General features: G+C 37.6%; 1 long non-coding RNA gene across 1 annotated transcript; it reads right to left on the bottom strand.

Moving 5' to 3' along the window:
- Positions 1–1,280: 1,280 nt before the first annotated feature.
- On the bottom strand, positions 1,281–11,764 carry LOC137211933 (uncharacterized). The gene is made up of 3 exons (XR_010937284.1): positions 8,541–11,764; positions 3,183–6,003; positions 1,281–2,587 (listed from the first exon to the last, which is right to left on the bottom strand). It is a non-coding gene; the product is annotated as an uncharacterized lncRNA (long non-coding RNA).
- Positions 11,765–13,583: the final 1,819 nt, after the last annotated feature.

Below are 13,583 nucleotides of genomic sequence, written 5' to 3'. Positions count from 1 at the left end.
GTTACTGTTTTCAATATAATAATGTTTGCAATTTTATTTCTGGAATAAACCATTAATATTTTAGTTATAAGCGGTATAGTACTGAGAAAAAAGTGAGGGTTAGAATTCTGAATCTACAGTTTACTAGATGTGTTACCTTGGATAAATTACTTAACTTTTCCAAGTTTCCATTTTCTCACCTATAAAATCAGGATAGTATAGTGTGTAGTACTCAAAATTGTAAATATTAATATTGGACATTCATGTGGGATCCTACCACGGATCATATAAGAATCAAAAGCAACCACATTCTACCCATAAAATCTGGAGAGGTTTGTTCTTGCAGTGACAAGCAGAAGTCACTGAAATTGTTGTTGTTGTTAGCCTATAAATCCGTAAACCCAAAACTCTTGTTAACCATTGCCCTATCAGTGACTATACCCACGTTCAGGTATTTTTGGATACCATTTAATTCCTGAACTCCAATAACTCAAACTGCTGTCAGATAATGACTAGTCCTTTGTTCTAAAGAAAATCTTCCTTTTTAGGGGAGGAAGGAAGCAGATCTAAATGTGAAAAGAAGGGGCTTCTTTTGCAGAAGTCTATTTAATATGTGACACTATGATTCCCAGGCCTTCCATAAAGGAAAAAAATGATATGTTTCAATAACTCGTTGCTCATATAATATTCAAGAGGGGCAGAGGAGCGTGAACAAGGTGCCTAGGGATTCCACTTGCCTGTGAGTAGCTTCTGGATATTCTGAGGCTATTGAAGCAAATCTCTTTCTGCTGTGGTACAATGACTGATAAGACCTTTTCATTCAACATAATAGCTGGGAGTCCTAAATTGGCTCAGAATAATCTGAGAAACTGTCCATCAATAATTTAGTGTATCAATTTTCCCAAGTACATTAGGGCTACATTTCTGGAACATATTTAGCCTGTGGCAAAGAATGGTCATATTGTAATTTGTTTGGACTAGGGCAGGTTCAAGGTCTCAAGTAAGACACATATGATACCAAAATGTTCCTAGTTCTTCTTCCAAAAAAAAAAAAAAATCCATTTGGAGCAGTATAAAGGTAAAGGAGGACCCACAATGAGTGGGAGAAAAGGGAAACGAAGACAGAGAGAATGATCACCAGACAACATTTTTAAAGGTTGGAAATGATGAATTTGCAATGGAGTGGATCTCTGATTTTTACCTCTTGATGCCTCCATTTGCTTTCCTTAACTGAACTTGGATCCTTTGAGGGTATTGCTTTTTCTGCAATTCTCTTAATGTGAAACTCTTTACTCACTTATGTCCCATGTACTGCAGTGTCCAAATGCATAATAAACACTCTGGGAGCTGCCCTCATTACTGCTCTCATTTCGTTTTATTTTCACCTTCATTTGACACCCTCCTCCCTCCTTTAATGTTCATGACATTTGATTACACCAAAGACTAGCTGTGTCTCTGCTGGTTATGTTCTACCTGACCTGGGGGCCATGAGGAAAGGTCCACATTCTCCTGGTTCCACCTTGTAGTTTCCAGGCCACTGGTGGCTGTCTTCAATCCACAAGAGCTCCTTCTTTGAACCTCATGCCTCCAACTGATATAAGCTTAGCTTCGTTGTCCACTTTTCTAGCCCATTTCTCTCTGTTTGATGAGGATTTTAGTGCCAGATTCACTGTTTCCCTCTCCACATTGGCTTCTTCTGTCGTCCAAGGAGATCAGACTACGGCTCAAGATTTTTAGTCTCATGGATCCTCTACTATAATGATAGTAACAATTAATCAATTTTTACCTCATTATAGCCCAATACAAATTTCTACAAGAATCTTAGAAGTAGATATTATTATTCCCATCTATAGATGAGAAAACAGATAAAGGTGTTTATTTTATTTTATTTTTTCACTTTACACAGAGACTAAGTAAGAGAACTAACTACATTTCCAACTCTGATCTCAAAAGCCGAGGTTTGGGTAACTGAGCTCTGCTGCCTCCTAAGGATCCTCACCTCAATTTGAGTTTGTTTCCTCATGTTGAAGTCCTTTTAGCATAAACTTCACCATTGTCCAATTTGATTCACTTTTGAAATACTGAACGGTGAAATCTCCAGTTATAACTACCAACTCCTTTCCTTCCATCTTTCACTCTTTCTGACTAAACCTCCCTTTTCAAGCTCACCACAACTTTTAATTTCTTGACAACTCCCTGTTTTCTCAATTTGCCTTTAATTCCCCTCCTTCTCATTCTGAATTTCACTGAAGAAAATGATCCAACTGTATTTTCAGTTGGTTTCCGTCCCTTGGTTTGTCACAACCAGTTTGCCAGTCTCCACTCAACCGTCCTTTTTTTCCACTCCAGTCCCAGGGTGTTGCTGAAAGGGGTATTGACTAATTTCGTGCATATTTAACAGATATAGCAGCTGAGAGGTTAGGATGAAGATATACAACCCCAACCTCAAAGAACATATGGTCTGGAGGAAAATGGTATGCAAACAGTTAAGTACAATAAATGTTATCTAAACAGCTTGTATTCAGTGGAGGTAAATAAAGGTCCATTTAAGTCCAGGAAATATAAAACTGTACTATTGGATGGTCCTCTATGTGAAAATTGAAATCTCCTAGAAGACAGGTAGAAATTTGGTTAGAGGAAGGAAAAACAGTGGGTCCATTGTCAAAATCCTACATTATTATATTAGTGAATAAAAATGGGGCAATTAGGAGGTGCAAGTATGGGATGAACAAACCTAAGAGTTACAGTTGAAATATTGGTGAGAATTAGAATAGGAACTATTACTTTTCTTCTCCTTGTGACAACATCCTTGATTTTCCTTTAGGAATTCACCCTTCCACCACCCTGTGTCCAAAGTTGGTCCAAATACAGTGAATAAGAGAACTTTGGCAAGAGCTACCAAAAAAGGGTCACTCTCTTTTTTTGCGGTACGCGGGCCTCTCACTGTTGTGGCCTCTCCCGTTGCGGAGCACAGGCCCCGGACGTGCAGGCTCAGCGACCATGGCTCACGGGCCTAGCCGCTCCGCGACATGTGGGATCTTCCGGGACCGGGACACGAACCCATGTCCCCTGCATCAGCAGGCGGACTCTCAACCACTGCGCCACAAGGGAAGCCCGAGATACTCTCTTTAGAACTGAATTTGAACGTGAGCCAGTGTAGATATTTGATCACCATGTAAAGTTTGAGAATGAAACCAACCTACCAAAGACAGCATAACGTAGCAAAGACGGAATGTCAGAGCTCTGACGGAACTGTCTGAGACAAATTAAGCTGCCCGTGAAACCAGCTCTACTCCTGGACCACTTTTCAGGTTCATGAGCCATTAAATTTCCATTTTTATTCTTCTGAGGTTTGGATTGCATTTTTCTATTACCTGCAACTGAGAAGAACTGATAGACCAAGCATATTAAGGAAGGTAAATGGAGCCAGACCTAAACGAAATGTATGTGTTTCTAGTATATACAAAAAAATCAGAAAAGAGGTTAATAAATTATACTCTTAAAGCAGACTGCCTGTATCTAAATTCCAGATTTGCTACTCACTGAATGTGTAACTTTGGGCAAGTTACTTAACTTCTCTGTACCTTCATAGGTAAAGTGAGAATAATAATAATTTCCACCTCATAAATTTGTTATGAGGATTAAAGGAGTGAAACTCTTAGAATGATCTTAGTCTTATTTGTCTGATCAGGATAATCTGAGAAAGGTAAGAATGGGGGTGGATAGGAGAGGTGGAGATGAGAATTTGCAGCAGAAAGAGTGAAAATTTATTCTTAAAAAAATCAAACAGTGGCATATAGAAAGCAAAGCAGGAGAAAAAAACCAAGAGCCCAAGCAGGCAGGTGTCAAGGAGAGTTTTGGAGGAGGAATGAAGCCCCGTGTGATACAGGTGCTTCCCACTAGGCTATCTATTTTACATTTGGTAGTGTATGTATGTCAGTGCCACTCTCTCACTTCGTCCCAGCTTACACTTCCCCCTCCCCGTGTCCTCAAGTCCATTCTCTATGTCTGCATCTTTATTCCTGTCCTGCCTCTAGGTTCTTCAGAAACTTTTTTTTTTTTTAGATTCCATACATATGTGTTAGCATATGGTATTTGTTTTTCTCTTTTTGACTTACTTCACTCTGTATGACAGACTCTAGGTCTATCTGCCTCACTACAAATAATTCAATTTCATTTCTTTTTATGGCTGAGTAATATTCCATTGTATATATGTGCCACATCTTCTTTATCCATTCATCTGTTGATGGACACTTGGGTTGCTTCCATGTCCTGGCTATTGTAAATAGTGCTGCAATGAACATTGGGGTGCATGTGTCTTTTAGAATTATGGTTTTCTCTGTGTATATGCCCAGTAGTGGGATTGCTGGGTCGTATGGTAATTCTATTTTTAGTTTTTTTAAGGAAGGTCCATACTTTTCTCCACAGTGGCTGTATCAATTTACATTCCCACCAACAGTGCAAGAGAGTTCCCTTTTCTCCACACCCTCTCTAGCATAAAAAAAGCAAGTGACTTTTAAGAGACTGCTTTCATCTGCTAAAGTACAAATGATTTGTCTTTTCATTACTTATCAAATTTGGTAATTCTTCCAGCAATGATTATGGAATGCATCAATATTGGTAAAACCTATATTTTCATATCAAATCAGTATAGAAAGTCTAAATGATTATGGTGGTATTTTAATAAAAAATTTCTCTTTCTGATTGCAGCTTTATGTGGAAATCTGTTTCATTATTAGACTATTGCCTTTTTTCCAATTCTCCTTCGTAAGGGCTTAAAATTGCATATATATGACATATAGACTGAAAATGTCTAAAAATTTTTAAACAAAATAAAATATTTTGCCAATTACTTTATCCTCTTTGACTCTAGGATGAACTTATCAAAAACATTTTATTTAAAAATAATTATGGTGTAAATTATTTTATTCTAAGCTGCTAATATTTTGTACATGCAAAATCACCTTTAGCGCCAATATAAAACAAAAAAATTTTTAATTACCTTTATCTGTAGAAGTATCAGAAGAGCTTCCTAAAGCTCAGTGAATATTATCTTCCTAAATATTTCACTTCAGAAAGTGAAGGTGAGACCCTAAAGTACAGAGCAGTAAACGATACATAGTGAAATTTTTATGACATAGATTTCTTGACTTATAATGCATTTTGCAATATAAGGTGTTTATATATTTGTATAGATTGAATAGGCTGCAACAGTGAAACTTCCTCAGGATTGGGAATGAGGGCTCCAGTTATTACTGAAAAAGGAGATTTACGTTAGAAATAAAAGCATGTTGTCCAAAATATCACCACAAATTACAGAGAATTAAATTGGATGTGATACAACATTGGCATGGGGGACTGGTAAACAAGAAATCTTGTTATAGTCTCAGTGTTGTTTTGATGCCAGAGAGTACTTTTTCCCCCACTGCGACATTATTGTGCTGTGAGTGTACGGAAAAATATTAGAAGGGAGTATAGTGAATATTAGTCTTTTTATTTCTTCTCAATAGAGAACTTATGTTTTGAAAATTATCCATCATGTGAATCTGGATATAGAAATTAAGAAGGCAATAGGGTTGCCAGATTTATCAAATAAAAATATAGGATGCCCAACTAAATTTAAAGTTCACATAAACAGAAAATACATTTTTAGTGTAAGTAAATCCCCAGTAAGGATGTCCCCCAAATTCTGCAACCCTAGAAGGCAAGATCTTGCTTTCCAGCCGCCTGTGTAGGTAGGATGTGACCTAGGATGGCCTTGTGACCTAAAGATTAATCAATTAGATGCACTAGATTGACCAGACCTTGAATCAGAAGAAGCAGGAACAGTGGAGACTCCATTTAGTCAGTGGTAATAGCCACAGCAGCAATATCAAGTTTCCATGGCAACAACAGCGATTGTGTTGCAGTGGTGCCCAGCAATGAAAGCTCTGGCATCCTGTGTCCAGTAGCAGCAGCAACAACAACAGTGTCTCCACTGGCCTGATTCTGGGGTGTGATTTTGCTCCTTGGCCTCTCTTCTTCCTGCACCGTTAACCAAGTTCAATCCTTTAGAATTCTTGATGATTTTTGATCTACGTAACATCTTTTCCACGAATTTTTTTCTGTTGAAACAGCCCAGAATCACTTTTTTTCATATATAAAACCCCTTTTTCATATCAGAAGAGAATGATTTGGGAGAGGGAAAAAAGAATCTAAACATTCAAACAATAAATTTCGAGGCATTCTCTTGAGGACTGATGAATCTTCACTTCCAAGAGCAGCAGAGCAGTGTTAGGGCATGGACCCTGGAGTAATGGACCCTGGGTCCGTAGTCCAACTCTGTCACTTACTACCTTAGTGACCTTGCACAAGTTACTTTTTTCTGCGGATCAGAAAGTTTGTTTCCACATCCATAAAATGAGCACAGTAATAGTGTCTAGCTCATAGACTTGTTCTGAATTTCAAATGGGTTAATATTTAGAACAGGTACTGGCATATGTAGAGCACTATATACATGTTTAATAAAAAACAATGATCATTCACAATTCCAAGTTGTATTCAGAGGCAAAAACACTCAATTGTAATTATTATATTGATTCTCTCCTCCAGGTGCTAAAAAAGGGCTTCAGAGGAGCCTTTGATGTGTAATAAACAACTCCATGACTCATACATGCTAGAACAAGCAAAACATTCTTAGTATCAGACCTCTAGCATCATAATATCAAACCAGTAAGCTTGGTGGGCCTTATTTGAAAGTGAAGTAGGTGAGATTTGGGAGGAAGTATACAAACATCTATAAAAACACCTATACACCAAAAACATCACCTCCCTCCAGCTAGCTGTGGTCTTATAGAGTTATTTATCAATGGACTATACAGAAAAGGTGCATATGGAATGACCAGATAGCTAAAACACAATTAGCAGATTATAAACGGGAGTATATTTGATTAATCAATTGATACTACAGGTACCAGAGTAACATCATACAGGGTTTGGAATTTTTAGTAGAGTCAATGATGAGAAGCAAGAGAGGGAATTTTATCATCTCGATGAGAAGAGAGAGATGTGTGAATTGAGGTCAAGAACAGGACAGAACAATAGACCTAATGTCAGGAACCTGAATGGGAATGAGGAAGGGGATGGGGGGAGAATGTCACCTCCAACTGAAAAATTACCCTTTATTGACTCATTTAAAAAATACTTATTAAGTTCTTCTTCTATACCAGATGTAATTTTATCTAGAATCTGTTTGTGAGAGAAAATAACTAGGACATAAAATTTATCAGTAACGAGATAAATGCAAGCCTAGAGCCAGTGCTGATTCTGCTTGTATTTCCTTAATCAATGGGCTGAAAAAGCAGTAAACTCCAAACACCACCTGGCATAAACTAGAATCAAAATGAGCCATGAGAAAAGATAGGACCTACTCCAAAGATAGAAACATATGTAAGAAATGGAAACAGTTTTCTTTTCTTAGCAATTAGTTCTAGAAATTATTTTAAGAAAAATACTAAATATATTTTTTAAAACTATGTTGATAAGCAGCTTGGCATGAGGGTGAGGTCCCAAGGGACACAGTCAAGGGAACAGGAACATGGGTACTAAACTCTTTGTATGCCTCCAGTAAACTCAGTACGGTGCCCAGTATCAAAAGATGAAAATTATTCCTGTGGGTGTTTGGTAAACTGATTTTGCTCTAACCTCTCCATCTATCAGTGGTTGAATTTAAGTGGGGAATCAAGAAAACTTGTTTATAGTTTTTCAAATACTATACTGTGGGAAAGGAATCTGTAGTTGTATAGATTTATGCCATGCTGTTATATTTTCTCAGAAAACTTCCTTTTATCTTTAAATTGTTGGCTTAGTTGGTATCCTTAATACGAGACCTCTACCAAGAGTAAATAAAGCAATCCACTCACATAAGATTAATGGCTCAAAATTCTTCCTTAAAGCAGAACTTGAGAAGGGCCATGTCACTGAGAAGGGTGATAATGAACAGCCTTCTCAACAACATTCACACTTTCTGAAATATCTGTCTTCAGTGACAACAAAAGTTGGAAGATGAATTTGGATTCCAGAAATGAAGAAATTATTGTGTCACACCTGACAAGAATTATTTTGGTACCTATTGTGTGTCAAGCACCGTTTTGGAGTCTCTCAAATGCATTACCTTAATTCTCACAAAAATATTGTGAATGTTATTCTCATTTCACAGAGAAACAGGTGATAAAAATATTCTTTGGGGGGAACAAAAGTATCATAAAGTTAGAATAGTGTATTCTCATTTTACAGATTTGGGTACCAAAATACAGAGAGTTCATTACTTAAAGTCATTTATCAAATCCAAATATAAAGCTGATTTTCTACTCCAGTTTTTTGAAAACTCACAGTTCCCTAAGCTTTCTAGAGCAGCAGTCCCCAACCTTTTCGGCACCAGAGACCAGTTTCATGGAAGACAATTTTTCCACAGATGGAGGGGGGGATGGTTTTGGGATGATTCAAGCACATTACATTTATTGTGCACTTTATTTCTATTATTATTACATTGTCATATATAATGAAATAATTATACAACTCACCATAATGCTGACAGGAGGCGGAGCTCAGGCAGTAATGCGAGCGATGGGAAGCAGCTGTAAATTCAGATGAAGCTTCACCCACTCATGCACAGCTCAGCTCCTGCTGTTCAGCCCAGGGTTGGAGATCCCTATTCTAGAAGGCTTATATTCTTAAAGGTGATAAATCTCCCATTGCATTTTGGGGGAAGATTAAATTAGTTAATACATGTGGAACACTTAGAACAGTACCCGAAAAAGATAAGCACTCAGTAAATACTACAAACTATTATTATTTGTAATATTATAGCCAGAGTTTGAGCTCCTAAAAAAATGGAAAAACATTTGGGGATTGGAGAAAGACATTTGGGACAAGAGGCGAAACAAATGGTTACGATAATGTAGTTGAAAATTTGACCCTGAAATGAGCCCCTAAGAAGACTCTATTTTTCTATTCAATTAAACAGTATTTATTAAGAACCTACCTGAAGTGCAGCACTGTGTCAGACACTGTGGGGAACATAGAAATGAATGAAACAGTCACTATAGAACAAGACATAAAAGAACAAGGACGATATGAAAGTAACTTATTGCCACAGCAATGTAGAACACATTGCTTCCAATAAGGCTGTGAGCAAGAGGTAGCATCTAAGGCAGATAATGAACATGGAAACTATTCAAAGAAAATGAACCTCTCAAACATAGGGACAGTATGAGCAAAGGCATAGAACCAGGAAAGAATGGAGTTCATTCATTATTCCATTCACTCAATCACCAAAATATTATAAGCCAGACACTGTCTGAGGTCCTGGAGATACAGAGAAAAATAAAACAACCAATCCCTGTACTTAAGGGCTTTATCATCAATTGAGACAATACAGGGAAACAAAGTGTCATAAATTATTAGACATGCTATGAAAACAATATAATAAGGACTATAAGTTAGGAATATTTGGTTACAAAGACAAGCTTATGGAGAAGTTTCAAATACTTTACAGGGAAGTGTCTGTCCAGTAGGTAGTGGTTTGTGGTAAAAAGGAAACAATTGGTGAAAATAAACAAGAAGTGATATTTCATAGGGATAAGAAATATACCACTTGAGAATGGTTCAAGATGGCAGAGAAGAAGGACGTGCACTCACTCCCTCTTGCAAGAGCACCGGAGTCACAACTAACTGCTGAACAATCATCAATAGGAAGACACTGGAGCTCACCAAAAAAGATACCCCACATCCAAAGACAAAGGAGAAGCTGCAGTGTGATGGTAGGGGGGCGCAATCACAATAAAATCAAATCCCATAAATGCTGGGTGGGTGACTCACAAACTGAAGAACACTTATACCACAGAAGTCCACCCACTAGAGTGAAGGTTCTGAGCCCCATGTCAGGCTTCCCAACCTGGGGGTCTGACATCAGGAGGAGGAATTCCCAGAGAAACAGACTGTGAAGGCTAGCGGGATTTGATTGCAGGACTTTGACAGGACTGGGGGAAACAGAGACTCCACTCTTGGAGGGCACACACAAAGTAGTGTGTGCCTCATTTCCCAGGGGGGAGGAGAAGTGACCCCATAGGAGACTGAACCAGACCTACCTGCTAGTGGTGGAGGGTCTCCTGCAGAGGCAAGCGGTGGCAGTGGGTCACTGCAGAGGAGGAGGAGGGGGGAGAAGAGGAGGAGAGGGGACGTTCTGGGAAGTACTCCTGGGCGTGACGCCTCCTGGAGTGCGCCATTAGCCCCACCAAAGAGCCTGTAGCCTCCAGTTCTGGGTCACCTCAGGCCAAACAACCAACAGGGAGGGAACTCAGCCCCACCTATCAGCAGACAAGTGGATGAGCTCTGCCCATCAGAGCAACACACAGCTCTACCCACCACCAGTCCCTCCCATCAGGAAGCTTGCACAAACCTCTTAGATAGCCTCATCCACCAGAGGGCAGACAGCAGAACCAAGAAGAATTACAATCCTGCAGCCTGTGGAACAAAAACCACATTCACAGAAAGACAGACAAAATGAAAAGGCAGAGGACTATGTACCAGATGAAGGAACAAGATCCAACCCCAGAGAAACAACTAAATGAAGTGGAGATAGGCAACCTTCCAGAAAAGGAATTCAGAATAATGATAGTGAAGATGATCCAGGACTTCAGGAAAAAAAAAATGGAGGCAAAGATCAAGAAGATACAAGTAACGTTTAACAAAGACCTAGAAGAATTAAAGAACAAACACTTAGAAGAATTAAAGAACAAACAGAGATGAACAATACAATAACTGAAATGAAAAATACACTAGAAGGAATCAATAGCAGAATAACTCAGGCAGAAGAACAGATAAGTGACCTGGAAGACAGAATGGTGGAATTCACTGCCACAGAACAGAATAAAGAAAAAAGAATGAAAAGAAATGAAGACAGCCTAAGAGACCTCTGGGACAACTTTAAATGCACCAACGTGCACATTATAGGGGTCCTGGAAGGAGAAGAGAGAGAGAAAGGACCCGAGAAAATATTTGAAGAGATTATAGCTGAAAACTTCCCTAACATGGGAAAGGAAATAGCCACCCAAGTCCAGGAAGCACAGAGAGTCCCAGGCAGGATAAACCCAAGGACAAACATGCTGAGACACATAGTAATCAAATTGACAAAAATTAAAGACAAAGAGAAATTATTAAAACCAGCAAGGGAAAAATGACAAATAATATAAAATGGAACTCCCATAAGGTTAACAGCTGATTTCTCAGCAGAAACTCTATAAGCCAGAAGGTAGTGGCACAATATATTTAAAGTGATGAGAGGGAAGAAACTACAGCCAAGATTACTCTACCCAGCAAGGATCTCATTCAGATTCGATGGAGAAATCAAAAGCTTTACAGACAAGCCAAAGCTAAGAGAATTCAGCACCACCAAACCAGCTCTACAACAAATGCTAAAGGAACTTCCCTAAGTGGGAAACACAAGAGAAGAAAAAGACCTACAAAAACAAATCCATAACAATTAAGAAAATGGTAATAAGAACATACATATCAATAATTACCTTAAATGTGCATGGATTAAATGCTCCAACCAAAAGACATACGCTTGCTGAATGGATACAAAAACAAGACCCATATATATGTTGTCCACAAGAGACCCACTTCAGACCTAGGGACACATACAGACTGAAAGTGAAGGGATGGTAAAAGATATTCCATGCAAATGGAAATCAAAAGAAAGCTGTAGTAGCAATACTCATAACAGGTAAAATAGACTTTAAAATGAATGCTACAAGAGACAAGGAAGGACACTACATAATGACCAAGGGATCAATCCAAGAAGAAGATATAACAATTATAAATATATATGCACCCAACATAGGAGCACATCAATACATAAGGCAAATGCTAGCAGCTCTAAAAGAGGAAATCGACAGTAACACAATAATAGTGGGGGACGTTAACACCTCACTTACACCAGTGGACAGAACATCCAGACAAAAAATTAATAAGGAAACACAAGCTTTAAATGACACAATAGACCAGATACATTTAACTGATATTTATAGGACATTCCATCCGAAAACAGCAGATTACAATTATTTAACTAAAGGTTATCTGATAATCCCTGGTAGTCTAGAGCCTGGAACTTAATAACCACAAAAACTTAGAGGCCTGCCTAGATAGAAATTAAAATGAGACCACTGCATAAAGCTGGTATACCCAAAGGTATTCCATACTCAGTGGAAGATCCAGGTAAAACGCACCCCCAAAGAAAGTGACTTGCTGATCTCAGATCTGGCTCTGGGTAGACTTGGAGTTAAAAAGACAAAGTCTTCCTTAAAAGTCATAACCCATTAGGTGACATTCACGTGACACAAATTTTATGAATGTGGCCAAGAAATGCAAATCAAAAGTTTAGTCTGGAGTGGATTCAGGTTGAAAATCCTCCCAGGTTGCTAGTAGATCTTTAAAATGCCAGTAAATAAATATAGAAGAAACATGAGCTCACAATTTGTAAATTCACTAAACACCCGAAAACAAGGCACCATGAGCACTATATAGCAGAAATTCAGACTGTAAAATCAGACAAAGAAAAAAAGGTATTAAAATTCTCAGATACAGAATATATTTAACATATTTAAAGAGAGAAAAAAGATTTCAAGTATGATAAAAATATAAGAGGATATAAAAATTAAAGCAAATATCAAAAAAGTACTTTTATAAGTAAATAACATAATAATTGAAAAATTGAAAAACTCTCTAAGCATGTTAAATTGAAGATTAGACGAAACCAGGAGAAAAATAGTGAACTAGGGGATAAATCTGAAGATATTACACAAAATCAAGTATAGAGACATAAAAATAAAACCAAGAGAGATTGAGAGAAATAAAAGAGGAAAAAGAAAGTATTCTTAACAGAAGAAAGGAGTAAATGGGGGAAAGGCAATATGGGAAGAAGGAATGGCTGAGATTTTTTCAGAATTAAAAAAAAGCATCATTATTTAGATTCAGGAACCCAAATGAATTCAAGTAGAATAAGTAAAAAGAAATCTATATATAGGTTTTCTGCAGTGAAAGTAAGAACCTCAAAGACAAAAAGAAATATAAAAAGTAGCAAAGAAACAATATAGTAGAAAAGAAATTTTGAGGACTGCCAGGTACATTTATGTAACATGTGCACTGTACTAAGTAGTGTTATTCACTTGTCGTTTATCTATAAATTGTGCCCTTGGGAACTGAACAATGCTTATTCTGATCAGGCTTTTGCTTCATCCCAGTGTCTGCAGAAAGTGATGAATAACCTGACAGCTGACTTCTCATTGGCAACAATAAAAACAATAGGTAGTTGATAGATGATAGATAGATAGATGATAGACAGATAGATAGATGATAGATAGAATATTCAAAATGCTGAGACAAAATAACTTTCAACATAAAAATTTGTATCCAGAAAAACTATCTTCCAATATCAAGTCTGAAATAGAGAGGTTTTCCAAAAATTGGTGAATAAAAACTGAGAAAGATTACCACAAATATGCTTCATTAAAAATCTTCAAAAGGATGAATGAGTGAAGGAGAATGATCCAAGAAATAAGGTCAAA

Source organism: Pseudorca crassidens, chromosome 2 (genome assembly GCF_039906515.1).
Source record: "Pseudorca crassidens isolate mPseCra1 chromosome 2, mPseCra1.hap1, whole genome shotgun sequence".
In the NCBI taxonomy this organism is placed as follows: Eukaryota; Metazoa; Chordata; class Mammalia; order Artiodactyla; family Delphinidae; genus Pseudorca; species Pseudorca crassidens.
Note: the sequence above shows the minus strand (reverse complement) of the source record. Positions and strands in the feature narration are given on the sequence as shown.